Here is a 16,713-nt window from a genome sequence, read left to right on the forward strand (position 1 = left end):
CCGTGCTTTGGAAAGCAGAGCTAAATGGTAAACAAACATGGCACCACACCGGTAAGGTAAGACGACACGTTTACGTGTCGTTTTCTATATGTTCTCTGACATTTATTCTAACGATATATGATTTGTGGAAAAAAAGCTTGTTTAGTGGACTAACTTTGCACTTGAAGGTTGCCCGTTCACTTATGTTTTAACAGGTCTGATGCTACTATGCGCCCCGGTTGTATCTAGGCTAACGGCTAACATGCTAACTATTAATTTTATGTCACGAGTCACTTGAAACAAATTTAGGACGATAGGACACAGGTTGAAATAAACCAAAATTTCCCTTTAAGGGGAATGAAATAGTGGACTCTCTAGCTAAGAGTACCTTGGATAAAGAAGACATAGATCTGTCTATACCTCTAGGAGGAGAGGAGCTGAAAGGGAAAATCAAGGAGGGGGTGCTTAAAGAGTGGCAGGGCATGTGGGAGAAGGAGACCAAGGGGAGACACCTTTATTCCATTTTACCTCACGTTAGGACTCAGGCTTCTTATTTTGTAGGAACAAGGAAAGACTCTGTCAAAATATGCAGGTTAAGGTTGGGTCATTGTGGGCTCAATCAGTATCTGTATATTGTGGGAAAACACCCCTCTGGGCTGTGTGAATGTGGAACACCTGAAACTGTGAGACATGTTTTTCTAGAGTGTGTCAGATACAGAGACCAAAGGGACTTGCTTTATAAATCTTTAACAGTCTTAGGAGTGAGTTCCTTTTCCTTTTATTCTTTCTTTGGTCTGAGTGAAAACCACCAGCGGACAGCGGAAGCAGTCTTAAAATTTCTCTCTGCACGACACAGAGCTGTATAATGGAACATAGAGTGCTGTTGGTTTTGTGAAGACAATGAGGCTCCTAACCGGTGGAGGGCAGTAATACGCCAAGACGCGTCTACGCTGCCGGAAACCCACAGAAAAAGAAGAAGAAGAAGAAGAAGACGACGACGAACAAAGAGCGCGGCGAAGAGTGAATGAGAGGTTGGAGTTTGACGGTGTTTGGCAGTTTGAGAGTAAAAAATGGCGAAAAGGGTGCTAAAAACGAAATATATTAACGGAGAAGCTGCAGACCTGTGCACTCGGCGTGCAAGTGATGACTCAGGGGCAGAGGTATCTGAGGAAGACAGTGAAATCTCCTCTGATGACTCTGTTGCAGAGGAAATGTTTCTCGGGGGAGAAGACATTACTCTTGACAAGTAAGTATTTTATCATATTATAACTTATATTACATTATAATATTACGTATATATTGTGTTATTATGATTATATTATTACTATATTACGTGTTATTATACGTATTACTGTAATGAATACAAAGTTTGATTATAGTTGTGTGTGTGTGTGGGGGTGTGTGTGTGTGGCCCCCAACCCCTACTGCAAAACTAGAATACAGAAAAGATGGAAAGTAACTTATATTACATTATATTATAATATTGCGTATATCTTGTATTATTATGATTATATTATTACTATATTATACTGTAATGAATATAGAGCTGTGTGTGTGTGTGTGTGTGTCATACCCCCCTCTGTGTTTCACTGTGCAAAACTGTATAATACAGAAAAGATGGAAAGTTTTGTAAATAACTAACTGTTATTTCTTTATTTTCACATGATAGGCAACCATCTGAAGAAGACTCAGATGTGGAATGGGAGCCAGATAGTTCTCCTGCAGGCAAGTGGCCTAGAGAGGAGCAGGACAGTAGTTCCTCAGGAGAGGAGCAACCTACCCCAACTTCAAAGAGAGGTTCTACCACTCCCAGCAGAAGATCAGGAGGCAGAGGACCAGGGAGAGGAAGGCGGAGGCGGAGAGTCGTTGCTGCAGGAGCCAGGACCAGTCAGACAGGTTTGTCAACCAGCCCTGAAGAGAGGTGGAATGATGTTGACGAGCCAGATATCACACCACCACAGCCCACCTTCAGACCCATCCGTTCACCTGGACCTCAGCTCATACATACAGCCACTTACACAGCCCTGCAGCTTTTCCAGCTTTTTTTCACAGACACTATTATAAAGACAATTACCCAAAACACGAATGACTATGGCTCCACTCACCATTCAACACCCTCCAACCCGTGGATTGATATAACGGTGAAGGACATGTTGGCCTTCATGTCTTTGATCATCTACATGGGTGTAGTAAAATGCACTGCATTTACCGATTACTGGCGAGGGGATAAATTGTACAGCCTCCCATTCCCAAAACAAATAATGACTGGAAAGAAGTTCCTCAGGATCTGTCAGTCCCTTCACCTCAGCAGCTTGGTGGATGATGCTGCTAACGAGCAGAGGAGAGGCACGCCAGCCTTCGATCGTCTCGCCAAAACAAAGCCACTCTACTTGGAGATGAGGGACGCCTGCAGGAGGAACTATCATCCTAGCCAGGAAATATCTATCGATGAGCGAATGGTTGCCTCCAAAGCCCGCATTGGGCTAAAACAATATATGAAACGCAAGCCTGTTCGCTGGGGATACAAACTCTTCGTTCTGGCGGACTCCAGGAACGGTTACACGTGGGACTTTTTTGTCTATGAGGGAAAGTTCCATGGAAACAGTGGGAAAGGACTCAGTTATGACTCAGTGATGGAGCTTATTGACATAAAGTTGCTGGGCACCGGCTATAAGCTCTTTGTTGACACTTTTTACACAAGTCCAACCCTTTTCCGTGACCTCCTTCAAATAAAGGTCTGGGCGTGTGGGACCATCCGCACAAACAGAATTGGCTTCCCAACGGCCAAAAACAACAGTCTGGTCTCAAAATCTCCCCGCGGCAGCATACGCTGGATTAGGAAGGACTCCCTCCTCTTTGTCCAGTGGCGAGACACGAGGGACGTCTTCATGTGTTCAACACTCCACACAGCCCATTCCGATGACACGGTACAAAGGAGGGTCAAAGGTGCAGATGGGCACTGGCAGATGAAGGACGTCTCAATTCCACCAGCGGTGAAGGAGTACAACCGGTACGTACTGTATATTCAACTATACATGATGAACAGGTAAAGATAGCACGCACATCCCAAAAGACTTAATGCTGGGTGCTGGACCAAAAAGTGAGAATGACATAAAAAATAAAGTCTGCACATCAGAAGCTGCTCCTTGAAGAATTTATTGTCTGAAGAAGGGCAGGAGCCCAAAACGTTACATCTAATAAATTCTTCAAGGAGCAGCTTCTGGTGTGTGGACTTTATCTTTTATGTCAACTATACATGATGCCCTTTGAAATGTAATAATTTGTGTGCTGCATATACTTATGTCTCTGTATGTTTTTCTCTATGTTGTTCAAGGTGTATGGGTGGAGTGGACCTGTCTGACGCCCTGATTGGGTACTACAAAGTCCTCCACAAGACCCAGAAGTGGTACAAGACCTTCTTCTACCATTTCATGGACACTGCGATTGTGAACGCCTTCCTCCTCCACAAAGAAATTGCAAAAGGTAAAAGAGAGACACCTCTGCACCAGAAGGCGTTCAGAGAGACCCTAGCCAAGGAGCTGGGAGAGGCTTCCTACACAGCCAAACCCGCTCCACGCGGAGCACATCACAAACCAGTGCATATCTCTGCGCACAGCTCCAGTGGTCGGATGAAGTGCAGGCATTGCCATGCAAAGACACAAGTGAAATGCTCCTTCTGCGATGTGCCTTTGTGCTTTGTCCCAAGTCGTGACTGCTATAATGACTGGCATGTTGCTAACAACCTATAATATGTTATATTTCTAACATAATGAAAATAGTTTGCTGTGAGTTTGCTGTGTAAAAGTTAAGTATTATGTTTACATTTCATATAAAAAACACTTTTCCATAACAGCACTTGTTTTGACTCTTTTATATGCACAGATTTTAGTTTATGCTTCAGTAACTTTTTTCAGCAATACTGATGCTGATTGTGGGATTGGGTACCTCTAAGTGTCACCTTTCATTAGAGCCCAAAATCATGACTGTACGTTGAAGCGTTCAAGAGTTCTGCCCTTTTATCCAGCTATGTGACCATGGTTATCCAAGGGTCCTTTTGGAGTCTCCAAATGGCACATTTTTGGAAACACCTAGACATACCATTAGAAAAACATGTAAAATACTCATTTTCTGTAGGATTGTTATCAAATTTGATCTCAGACTAGGTAAGGCTTCATGTTGTTGTCCCATTGTGTTGCTAAAAAGTCCCAGCAACACTCATTTTCAGGCATCTGTTTGCAAAACAAATTCAGGCGAGAATAAAAACCTACAGTACAGGCCAAAAGTTTGGACACACCTTCTCATTCAATGCGTTTTCTTTATTTTCATGACTATTTACATTGTAGATTCTCACTGAAGGCATCAAAACTATGAATGAACACATGTGGAGTTATGTACTTAACAAAAAAAGGTGAAATAACTGAAAACATGTTTTATATTCTAGTTTCTTCAAAATAGCCACCCTTTGCTCTGATTACTGCTTTGCACACTCTTGGCATTCTCTCGATGAGCTTCAAGAGGTAGTCACCTGAAATGGTTTTCCAACAGTCTTGAAGGAGTTCCCAGAGGTGTTTAGCACTTGTTGGCCCCTTTGCCTTCACTCTGCGGTCCAGCTCACCCCAAACCATCTCGATTGGGTTCAGGTCCAGTGACTGTGGAGGCCAGGTCATCTGCCGCAGCACTCCATCACTCTCCTTCTTGGTCAAATAGCCCTTACACAGCCTGGAGGTGTGTTTGGGGTCATTGTCCTGTTGAAAAATAAATGATTGTCCAACTAAACGCAAACCGGATGGGATGGCATGTCGCTGCAGGATGCTGTGGTAGCCATGCTGGTTCAGTGTGCCTTCAATTTTGAATAAATCTCCAACAGTGTCACCAGCAAAACACCCCCACACCATCACACCTCCTCCTCCATGCTTCACAGTGGGGACCAGGCATGTGGAATCCATCCGTTCACCTTTTCTGCGTCTCACAAAGACACGGCGGTTGGAACCAAAGATCTCAAATTTGGACTCATCAGACCAAAGCACAGATTTCCACTGGTCTAATGTCCATTCCTTGTGTTTCTTGGCCCAAACAAATCTCTTCTGCTTGTTGCCTCTCCTTAGCAGTGGTTTCCTAGCAACTATTTGACCATGAAGGCCTGATTGGCGCAGTCTCCTCTTAACAGTTGTTCTAGAGATGGGTCTGCTGCTAGAACTCTGTGTGGCATTCATCTGGTCTCTGATCTGAGCTGCTGTTAACTTGCGATTTCTGAGGCTGGTGACTCGGATGAACTTCTCCTCAGAAGCAGAGGTGACTCTTGGTCTTCCTTTCCTGGGTCGGTCCTCATGTGTGCCAGTTTCGTTGTAGCGCTTGATGGTTTTTGCAACTCCACTTGGGGACACATTTAAAGTTTTTGCAATTTTCCGGACTGACTGACCTTCATTTCTTAAAGTAATGATGGCCACTCGTTTTTCTTTAGTTAGCTGATTGGTTCTTGCCATAATATGAATTTTAACAGTTGTCCAATAGGGCTGTCGGCTGTGTATTAACCTGACTTCTGCACAACACAACTGATGGTCCCAACCCCATTGATAAAGCAAGAAATTCCACTAATTAACCCTGATAAGGCACACCTGTGAAGTGGAAACCATTTCAGGTGACTACCTCTTGAAGCTCATGGAGAGAATGCCAAGAGTGTGCAAAGCAGTAATCAGAGCAAAGGGTGGCTATTTTGAAGAAACTAGAATATAAAACATGTCTTCAGTTATTTCACCTTTTTTTGTTAAGTACATAACTCCACATGTGTTCATTCATAGTTTTGATGCCTTCAGTGAGAATCTACAATGTAAATAGTCATGAAAATAAAGAAAACGCATTGAATGAGAAGGTGTGTCCAAACTTTTGGCCTGTACTGTACTTCAGTGTGTTCAGACTCAAACTACTTCAATGAAAGTAGCACTTACAGTGATTCTTATAGTTTGGGAAAAAACTTCAGTGTTTCCTTTCAACAGAGACCAAAACCATCCATATACTCCAAATGGTTCAAGAACAGCGTTTGTAGTGTAAAAGTCAAAACCCTCATCAGATATTAGACCATATAAGTTGGATGAGATACAAATAGCTATATAACTATGTTAGTGTGTAGACGTTTGCAAAAAACTAATCCTGCATTCATGTGTAATATGCAATATAACAGGGTGAACTCTTAGTGACATCTCAGCTGTGAACTCTTATTGACACACATAACCTACCACGCGCTGTGTAATGATATAATGCATTAACCTACACTCACATGATGTTGTGAACTTATAGTGACACTCATACAAGTTACCACGTGCTGTGTGAAGAAGATAGCACACTCACTTGATTGTACTGCTTAATGCACTTAGGAGTTTATATAAAGGTCACACATACATTCAAATGATTGTGTCACGAGGAGCTGTAGCATGTGAGTCCCCACAGATCACATGGGTTTTTAAAAAATAGAGTGAGGGCGGCCCCGGAAATACTGGTGGCAGATTCCAGCTTGAGCAGGAATAAAGGCAAAAGTCTGCTACCAGTAAAAATGGGTCGAAATGGGAAGGGCTACAGAAATGGGTGGAGATCTCCTCGACCTCCACCAGCATATAAGCTAGAGCACTGAGAGCAGTTTGTCAGTCGTCCTCCGGAGGCTGACTCGTGAGTTTGTCTGCGTTGTTGCCTGTGAACACAATAAACTCGATTGCACCAGATTTTGCCTATCTCCAGTGTTTTTCTGAGTATCTGCCAGCCGAACCTAAGATACTGAATTGACAGCAAAAGACATTTTAGAAGAAACAAGGAGGACGAGGTCGGGAGCCGTCAGGCCCAATTCCAGGCACCGATTTCATTCACCTCAAGTGGCGCAGCCAGCCAGGAGGCAAGGAAGGTCGAAGCCAGAGATCGGGGGCACTGGGCTGTACGTCAGACACACAGGTGGCGCCACCAAATAAGGTAAGCAGAGCCTTTTTCTGTTTAAAACCGCATGTGTCTGGGGTGCAGTGCTGGGAGCCGCCCAGGTCAAAGGTATTTGACAAATTCCTCTCTTAAAGAACCTAGTTATATAATGTACTGATTAAAGAGATATCACGAAAAAAGCAACTAACATCACTGGAGACGGGTAACTCTGCTGCAATAAGGTGTGATCGTGGAGCAGAAAGAGTGAATGTGTGTGTTGGATGAATAATAACTAATGAGGTACAGGCAATAAGGTAGTAAGAGTATTTAAAGTATTTAAAGAGACAAAAGTGCACAATAAGAGAAGAAAAGAGTCAGAGATACTCAAAAGCATATACGTGGTTACCACTGCCGAAACTTGCCAACACTCCCTTTAGCCTGTAGGGGCGGGGGTGTTGAAGCCAGCCGGCAGGTTTGCGCGGGCGGAATGCTAAGCAAATCCGCGGATACCACTGTTGGCTTGCCTAGTACACCTTTAAGCCTATAAAAGGAGGGTGTGTCTAGGGGAGACATCAGGACTGCATGGGCGGTTTGCTATAAAGAATAAGTGAATAAAGGCCTAAAAAGCTTCTGTGGATACCGCTGTTTTGAGGAAAGTGACCTCCCAGCCAAGAAGGAGGGGAGGTCACCGTAGACAAAACGGGACTGAACGGGCAGAAAGCTAAAAAAAGTGAAGTTAAAAAGCTCCTGTGGATACCACTGTTTAGCCCTCTGCGGTCCAGAACCGCGCCGGCGCGTCAAAATCACGTGACCGATTTGAGACGACGTAGCAGCGACACGCAGCCTTGCTGAGTCTCAGTTTCATTTTGTGTGGAAAGTGCAAACTTCAAACTTTGTACCACTTTTTAAATCGTCTTGATAGGCCATATAAAACCGGACTTATGATAAATAATAAACGCCATGATTTTCCTGAATATTTTTGTCACGTTTGATCTGCGTTTGATGCAGGAAGAAACGGTAAAAGCGGGCCGTTCGGCCCGACGAAAGTGCTGAAGGCAACAGCAAAAAAAACAAAAAAAAACGACACTCCCTTTCCTATTGGTTGAAAAATGCACCACGTCAACCAATCACAAAATTGTATGGCAACACACATCATTTGTTCCTGGGGAAGAGGGGGAAGTTGTGGGAGTGACGGCAGCGAGAGAGACCACGATTGCGATCACAGATAGAGTTGGGATTTGTGACGTTTAGCGTGTTTGGAGTGTATACTTAGTGTGTGGTGTAGTGTGTTTTGGAAGAGGAGAGAGGAAAATGAGCCTCCAACGACCGCATTGAGCGGTACTCGGAGGTCCGCACAGAGGAGCGGACGGTGTGGCAGGGCACGCCCACCAGGTCCGGATCTCCGTTTGCTCAGGCAGCAGAGCCACACGGTGTGTGTCACTCCTCCTGTTGTCCTACTGTTGTGTCCTCCTCCTGTAGTGTGTTGTGGTGGACAGGAACTGTTTTTCAGAGTGGCACAAATAATTTGTGTAAAATCACGTAGGAGAAAAGCAAGCACTCTCAAAATAAATCCCCTAGAAAGGTGCATGGCCAAAAACAGCGACAAACACAGACATTTTGACAGAAAGTCTTCTTCTGTGAAAAAGACTTTCTGTCAAAATGTCTGTGTTTCTGGTACTGCCACCCAAGTTGGTTTATTAAATTTACCAAAAGGACATTTGTGAGTGCTGGCATTTTTCCCTTTGACAAATAATTTGTGTGACATCTGATTGTTTTGTAAATAGTTGTTCAAAAAACGCCTGAGGCATTGCTTGCATTTTAATGTAAATAGTTATATATAACGTTGTTGTTTGCTAAATTAGGACATATGTTTTTGAAGTTTACAATTTATATTTTTATTCTAAGTTACACAAATGGTTCGTTAGACATGTTTGTGGTTTTCACAGTAAAAAATCTAACTTTTTCCTACTTGGATTTTATGTTTTTTATGTGATTTTAGGTCCAGTGTGTTAATACAGTATGTCAAAATGAAAAAATAACTGTAAAGTCACACAGGTGAGGTTGTGCTGAAAAGAATGATACCAAACAAGGCAAGGTTAACAGTTTTTTTAAGGTGAAATTTAAAGGTAAAATGAAAACTAGTCAAAAACGGCCAATTACCCCCTAGACCCCATAGGGTTAGGGGAGACCTCTTAGCCAAGAGGGCAGGGGAACTACCTCAGAAAACAGGTCTGAACGGGCAGGTAGCTAAGGAAAAGGAAAAAGAAAAAGAAAAAATTAACTGATCGATCTAAGTGTAAAAACTGTAAATATATCTAAAAGTAATCTGTAAAATAGTGTAAACATAATCCTTGACGTCGTTGTGCATGTCATCAACATAGTGTTGTAAATATAGTAAGCTATAGAGGAAATTGTAAAATTGTGGATGTAGAAAAGTGTTGGCAACAGAGATCTAATTAAGTTGTCGAATAAACCAACTAAACAGGCTGCACGGTTGCAATATTAGTGTAAAAACTGTAAATATATCTAAAAGTAATCTGTAAAATAGTGTAAACATAATCCTTGACGTCGTTGTGCATGTCATCAACATAGTGTTGTAAATATAGTAAGCTATAGAGGAAATTGTAAAATTGTGGATGTAGAAAAGTGTTGGCAACAGAGATCTAATTAAGTTGTCGAATAAACCAACTAAACAGGCTGCACGGTTGCAATATTGTGTTAAAGGGAAATTAATAGGGCAAACACATAGAGTTACTACTAATAGTCAAAAGGTGAGGGCAAACATAATTCACAGCTGCACCTAAAATAGATGGAAGAAGGGGAAATCATTGAGGATGAAATTTGGGGAGAAGAACACTGTCTAACAGAGGGCCCTGCAGAATATAGCGGGGTGCGCACACACTTTTGGTTAGAACGAAGCTACATAGATAGTGAAGGGGCTGAGCATTAGCAAGACGAACAAGAAATCCAACAAAAACTCTGGCAAATCACTAAATTTGTTAATTTAAAGAGAGTAAAGGAAGAGTATCCAGGGGCCCCGTGGGAAGCGATTTTGCGAAGGCTGTGGGTTCCTTATTCACTAAATCCGCTACTACAGAGTCTGTGTGACAATTATCAGAACGCACCAGTAGCCACACTTCCTCTGCACCAAATACGCATACAAAGCCCAGCAGGAGGGGAAATATACAACCCGCGGCTGCAAATTGTCATCATGCCCAGAAAAGTTGAGTGGGAAACAGGTAAATTTGGGTGTCTAAGTAAACGGAAACCCCAAGAAGACAGGTCCTGTGACTTAGAGTACAACCCTTGTAGAGAAAAGAAATACAAAACTGTCATAACAGTAGGGAAGATAGTGGTGTTAATACGCACAACAGAAACAGACGAACAGCCAGAAATCCCAAGAGCTAGTGCGGTAAAACAAGGCTTCATGGGAGCCAACCAGGGAAAAATGAAAGAAGGGGTTCTGACCCCGATAGAAATGGTAATAAAACAACACCCAAGTCGAGCCAAGCGCATTCAGCACTGTGTGGCCAACTGGCACAAAAGAACCTCCGGGAAGAATCGCTGGCCTATGGATGGTACATTCAATTTGGCATGCTGTGATGAAGTAGAGTCAGAATTAAGACATATTGAAGCTCGAGACACCAAGGCAAGCTACAAACTAAAAAACAAGAGAGCCAAAGAAAGAGAAGTGCTAGGATGGTTCAGAAAAACTGGAACAAGAATAATGGTGCAGCTGGAGGAAAGAGACAAAGAACACCAGATACAGGAAGAAGTAACGCCCACAGCACCACCCCCACCCATACCGCCACCACCCCCATACCCACAGGAGCAAACACAGCCAGCAATGGGACAGTACGCACTAAGAGGCTCCAAAGTTACGGAAATGGAGAGCCAATTAGAAGGGAGATTCACAGTGACCCTGACAAAAAATGATGACAAGAAACCCAATAGGAGAGGACTACAGGGGCCGAGGAAAAAGTTAAGACTGGAAACAGAACCGTCCTCAGAAACGGAGAGCACCGATGGGTCAACAAGTGACGAGGAGGATGGAGAGTTCACTGAGAGTGAAACTGGACAGCCTCCAATGATATACAAACACCGTAGTAGAAGGAGCAGTGACTGCACCGGAACTACTGCTAGAGAGACGACAGACAACGCCAGTGATGAAGGCTCTCGCTCCACTGAAGGGCAAGTACCAACTGCGGGGCGCAAAGACAGAGGGAGACAGAAGCAGGTGAAAAACGGGAGCAAAGCTCACCATAAAAGTTGCTCGAGCCTCCCCACAGAGAGATCTGGCTCCCCTACAATAGAATTGCGTAAGAAAAGAGGAAAGATTGAGGAATTGAAACCCAGGCCTATGAGTACCTTTGGGTACGAGCACTGGCAACAGATGTTGGAATGGGAGGTAAAGAACCGCCAGATGCGTGAGGAAGGAGATCGTCAGAGACCAGCTACCATTAGCCCGCCACCATATCCAGACCCACCGACGGAAAGAGAGCCACACAATGAAAGTGATCACAGTCTCCAAGAACACACTCCCAGAGGTGCGTCACTGATCGACACCCGAGGACAGGAGCTGCTCAAAGAGCTGGAAGGGATCAGCCGGAGAACAGAAGGCAGATTGCAGCAAATGAGTCAACTATTGGAGACAATACAAGAACAGCAGTTAAAAGAAGAGGGTCTCCAGCAGGAGCCAGAGGAGCCTCAAGCTAGCCCCACCACAGAGCACATCACCTTGACTCTCCAAGGTACAATGAAATCGAACAAAACACAGCCCAAAGAGGTACGGGACACCAACAGACGACCACCAACAGACAACAGAGCTCAAAGTCAAGGAGGCATGAGATTGAGAGGAGGAAAAGTCCTCGGAGAGACTGAGGATCTCATATATCTGTATGATGAGGAAGGTAACAGAACCACCATGTGTCCCCTTATAACACAACCTAATGGACAAAGGCAGTACGAGCCCTGGCCTTTCATGGACATGATAGGCCTGGCTGAGCGCCTACCGGCACTCACCGATGGCACAGATAAATGGATAATGGCTCTAGAAGAAACAACAGCTGGAATACAGCTAGCCTTGGGAGATGTTAAAGCTTTGCTCACCTATGTGGCTGGGAAGCAAACCACCCAGGAAATATTCACAGAAGCCAATGTGGGAGCGGCAATTGGAAACAATTACAGCGACGATGTGAACTTTGGGCATTACCGCTCCAAGGTGTGGCGCCAGTTGAGAAAACACTACCCGGCAAAGAGAGACCCATCCAAGTTGGAAGGGGAAACGCTGGGAGAGGACGAATGTCCCTCTAAGTTCCTACACACCTTCCAAAAGAAATGGAAAGAAGAAACAGGAGAAGCATGGAATGCCAATAAAACCACTCAAAGCCTATTCAAAATGATGGTTAAGAAGGCCATGCCAGAGAGTGTACAGTGACGTTTGGAAGATGTGGTGGGACTAATGAAAATGGACTGGCCACTGTTCTCAGAACACATCGTCCACCATGTTGAGCTCTACAGAAAAGACAGAAAGAAAAAGGATGAAGAAGACAAACAACTAGTCAACAAATTGACCCAGCTGCAGCTGGGAGAACTGAGCAAGCTGGTCAAAAAGGAAAAAGAGAAATCTAAAATCCAAGCTCCCGTGGTGGCAGCGACCCAAGCAGCTCCTCCAACCATCCAGCCCCAAGCACCTCTGCAGCCACCCCCCACTGACCCCAACGCAACAGGGAAAGACACCCCTACCAACGCCACACATCACCATTATTATTACCAGCAAATACCAAGAGGTGGTGGCGATCAGCGAACCCCCAGAGGGCGGGGCCGTGGGGGACCTGGAGGAAATGCTCAGTCTACAAACTTCAGGGGAGGATGGAAAGGAGGCAGAAATTACATACCAGGGAACCACCATGTCTTCCAGGATGCACCCAACCAGCCACCAGGCCCACCAAACGTAGGAGCAGGCTATCCAGCAGCTAACCCAGCTCCTCCTGACAATCAATGCTGGGGGTGTGGTCAACCAGGCCATATACGGGCCCAATGTCCTAGCAACCCATGGGAATGTCCAGCACAGAACTGGCCCAGCATGGAACAGCCACAACCCTGGTAGGGGTGCCCAGAGGAGCCTGAGGGGGAACTAATGTTACCAGCTATATCGCTACAGTCACATGAGGAACCCATCGTACCTGTTGTCATCCATGACCGTGAATATCCGTTTATGGTTGACACAGGAGCCACATACTCATGCATTGGCAAAGAAGGCTCCGGGTTCCCCCTCTCTAAGTCATCCATAAAGACCATAGGCTTCTCTGGGAAATCACAGATCATACCGCTAACGGAGCCCGTTCCAATGCTCATTGCAGGCAAAGTCATATGTGCACCTTTGCTATACTCAGCCCATACCCCAGTAAACTTGCTAGGAAGAGACATTCTATGCCCATTAAAAGCAAAAATCATGTGTACCCAAGATGGACTGTACCTGGACTTCCCAGATGAACCCCCACAAAGCATGATGTCACAACTACCCCAAGGTACCACAGACAAACAGCAAGCCCTGGCCTACTGGCTTCAGCTGACACCAGAAGACTCACACCTTAAACAGAAATGGACTGAGTGGGAGAGGTGGATTCGCATGCACTACGACACCGCACATACCCCCACTCTGCCGCTGCATTGCACGCCCATGTATGACAGAGATCAGACTCATGTAGATTACCAGGAGTGTTGGGATGTAGGGATCAATAAAAAACCATATCTCATCACCAGTGAAGACATGTTTTTGGGGCCGGAGGGCGTGGCAGCGGCTGTCCGCCTACCGGAAGAATTATCTGGATGGTTTCAAGTACCAAAGTCTACACCGCATGTCACGCTTTTAGTGGCCAAAGATTATGAGTCTCATCATCTCGGTCCTATGGTCAGGCGTGCCCTGCAGGTGCAAGAGTGGGTGCCCACAAACAACAGGTACATTCACATTTCTAAAGATAAGCAGTTCATCAGGATCTCAGTCAAAGTAGGTGATGAGGTTTTAGCAGATAAAGTGGTAGTAGATGGAGGCACACCCACGCAAATGGCAGTCACCGCAGAACATGAAGAGATGCTAAGCAAAGTTCCATCTCAGTTATGGACAGCACACAAGACTGATGTAGGTTTGATAAAATCAGCGCAACCAGTTCACATTAAGCTAAAACCACACGTTAACTTACCATATCAGCAACAGTACCCTCTCAAACAGCATGCAATTGACGGTATCAGACCAACAATCCAAGGCTTGATTGAAGCAGGAGTTTTGGTAAAAACTAGAAGCCCCTGTAACACACCCATTTTTCCCATCAGGAAACCAAATTCACCAGACTACCGTTTAGTCCATGATCTGCGAGCTGTTAACGCGGTAGTAGACGGAGAAGTACCACTTGTGCCAGACCCACACATGTTGCTTTCCAACATCCCACCAGATACCCAGTGGTACACAGTCATTGATTTGTGTTCAGCTTTCTTCAGCGTACCACTACATCCAGATTCTCAGTATTTGTTCGCCTTTACGTATGAGAATCAACAATATACCTATACCAGGTTGGCTCAAGGGTATTTGGATTCCCCATCCATCTTTAATCGTGTGTTGACACAAGACCTCGCCAGTTTGAACGTGCAAAGCACAGTATTGCAATATGTAGATGATCTGCTCATTTGCAGTCCTACAAAAGAACAATGTGAAAAAGACTCTATTGCAGTGCTCACGGCCTTAGCAAAAGGCGGACACAAAGTCAGTAAAACTAAACTACAGTTCTGCCAACAGTCAGTAGAGTACTTAGGGAGAAGACTCTGTGGGGACAAAAGGTGTATTGCACCATCCCAGTTAGAGGCAGTGATTAAGGCCCCTCAACCGCAAATGGTGGGCCAAATGTTATCTTTTCTGGGCATGACAGGCTACAGCAGACCTTGGATCTGTGACTATGCTATAAAAACTGCTCCCCTCAGGGCTCTGATAAGAGCAGCAGGACAAACAAATAACACAGCACAGTTAACATGGACAGAGGAAGCGGAAGGTGCGTTCCAAACCCTGAAAATAGACATGCAGTCCGCTCCCGCTTTAGGGACGCCAAACTATGCTAAACCTTTTCATCTCTATGTTGCAGAAAAATCAGGCTTTGCCTGTGCCGTCCTGATGCAAGACACACCCACAGGTAATCAGCCATTGGGGTATTACAGTACTAAACTGGACAACATCGAGGCTGGCCTGCCACCCTGCTATCAGGGGCTGGCAGCCGCTGTCTTTGCCTTCCAGAAAGCTTCATCGCTGACCATGGGACATCCTGTGACGCTGTATACTTCCCACCAAATTCATGCACTACTAACTAGTCCACGATTCGTCTTAACACAAGCCAGACGCATGGGCTATGAGGTAATCCTGTCAGCCCCTGAACTCAATATTCAGCGCTGCACCGTCATTAACCCCGCCACTAAACTGATTTTGCCAACAGAAGGTACTCCACATGACTGCATTCACGATACAGACAAGTTTATGCGGGCTAGAGAGGACCTGCATAATCAGCCAATTCCTGCCGACCTCACATTGTTCGTGGATGGCTCATGTTTTCGTGACGCCACTGGTAGCCATGCAGGCTATGGGATTATTCAGCTCAAAAATGACGACCAAGCCTTCGCCACACTACAGGCACGTAAGCTTGCTCAGCCCTGCTCAGCCCAACTCGCAGAGATAAAAGCGTTGACAGAAGCATGTAAATTAGCTGCAGGAAAATCGCTAAACGTCTACACGGACTCTGCGTATGCCTATGGCGTGTGCCATGTTCACGCGAACATTTGGAAACAAAGGGGATTTCGCAGAGCTGATGGCACCCCTGTAACTCATGGAGCTGCCATCCTCGATCTGTTAGAAGCCATGTCGCTTCCCACAGCCCTAGCTGTCATTAAATGTCCAGCCCACCAAAAGACCAACACACTGATAGCTACAGGCAATAATCTTGCAGATGAGGCAGCCAAACAAGCAGCAATAGGGGCAGTAATGGCGCCCATATTAACCATACAAGATTGCGAACATCTCACATCCTTGCCCTCCCTTATAGCCGCTCAAGATAGAGTAGAAGAGGCTGAGAAACGCTTATGGGTAAAAAGGGGAGCTATTAAGAATACGCAAACGGGCCCAATACGGGGTCCATTGCATGGAGTTTGGCTGGATGCCCATGGCCGCTTTGTACTACCAACTTTACTACTAAGACATGCAATAATTTGGGCGCATGGTAGTGACCATTGCGCAGGGGGGGAGATCCTAAGGAAACTGCAAGCAGTATGGTGGTCGCCATTCATGGCAGCCACGGTGGACAGAGTACTAAATGAATGTGACGTTTGCGCAGAATACAACATCAGGAAAGTTTTTTCGGCCCCATTGGCACATATACCACCCCCAGACGGACCATTCAGACACCTCATGATGGACTATGTAGACATGGGACCACAGTCAAGAGTAAGGGGACTGAGATACGTTTTAGTGGTCATATGTAGATATAGTAGGTGGGTGGAGGCAAAAGCCACTGCAAAATCAGATCACAAAACAGTCGCAAAATTTTTGTGTCAGGAAGTTTTCCCGAGATTTGGAATGCCAGACACCATATCATCAGACAACGGCAGCCACTTTGTGTCCAATGTCATACAAGAGACACTAAAGCAATTGGGAATCAAACATAAATTTGGCTGCGTTTACCATCCCCAATCGCAGGGAGCGGTAGAAAGGGCAAATGGCATCTTGAAAACAAAAATAGCCAAGATAGTGGCAGACAGCAGAAATAAGCTTAACTGGGTGGATGCTTTACCACTTGCACTAAT

Source organism: Epinephelus lanceolatus, chromosome 13 (genome assembly GCF_041903045.1).
Source record: "Epinephelus lanceolatus isolate andai-2023 chromosome 13, ASM4190304v1, whole genome shotgun sequence".
NCBI lineage: Eukaryota > Metazoa > Chordata > Actinopteri > Perciformes > Serranidae > Epinephelus > Epinephelus lanceolatus.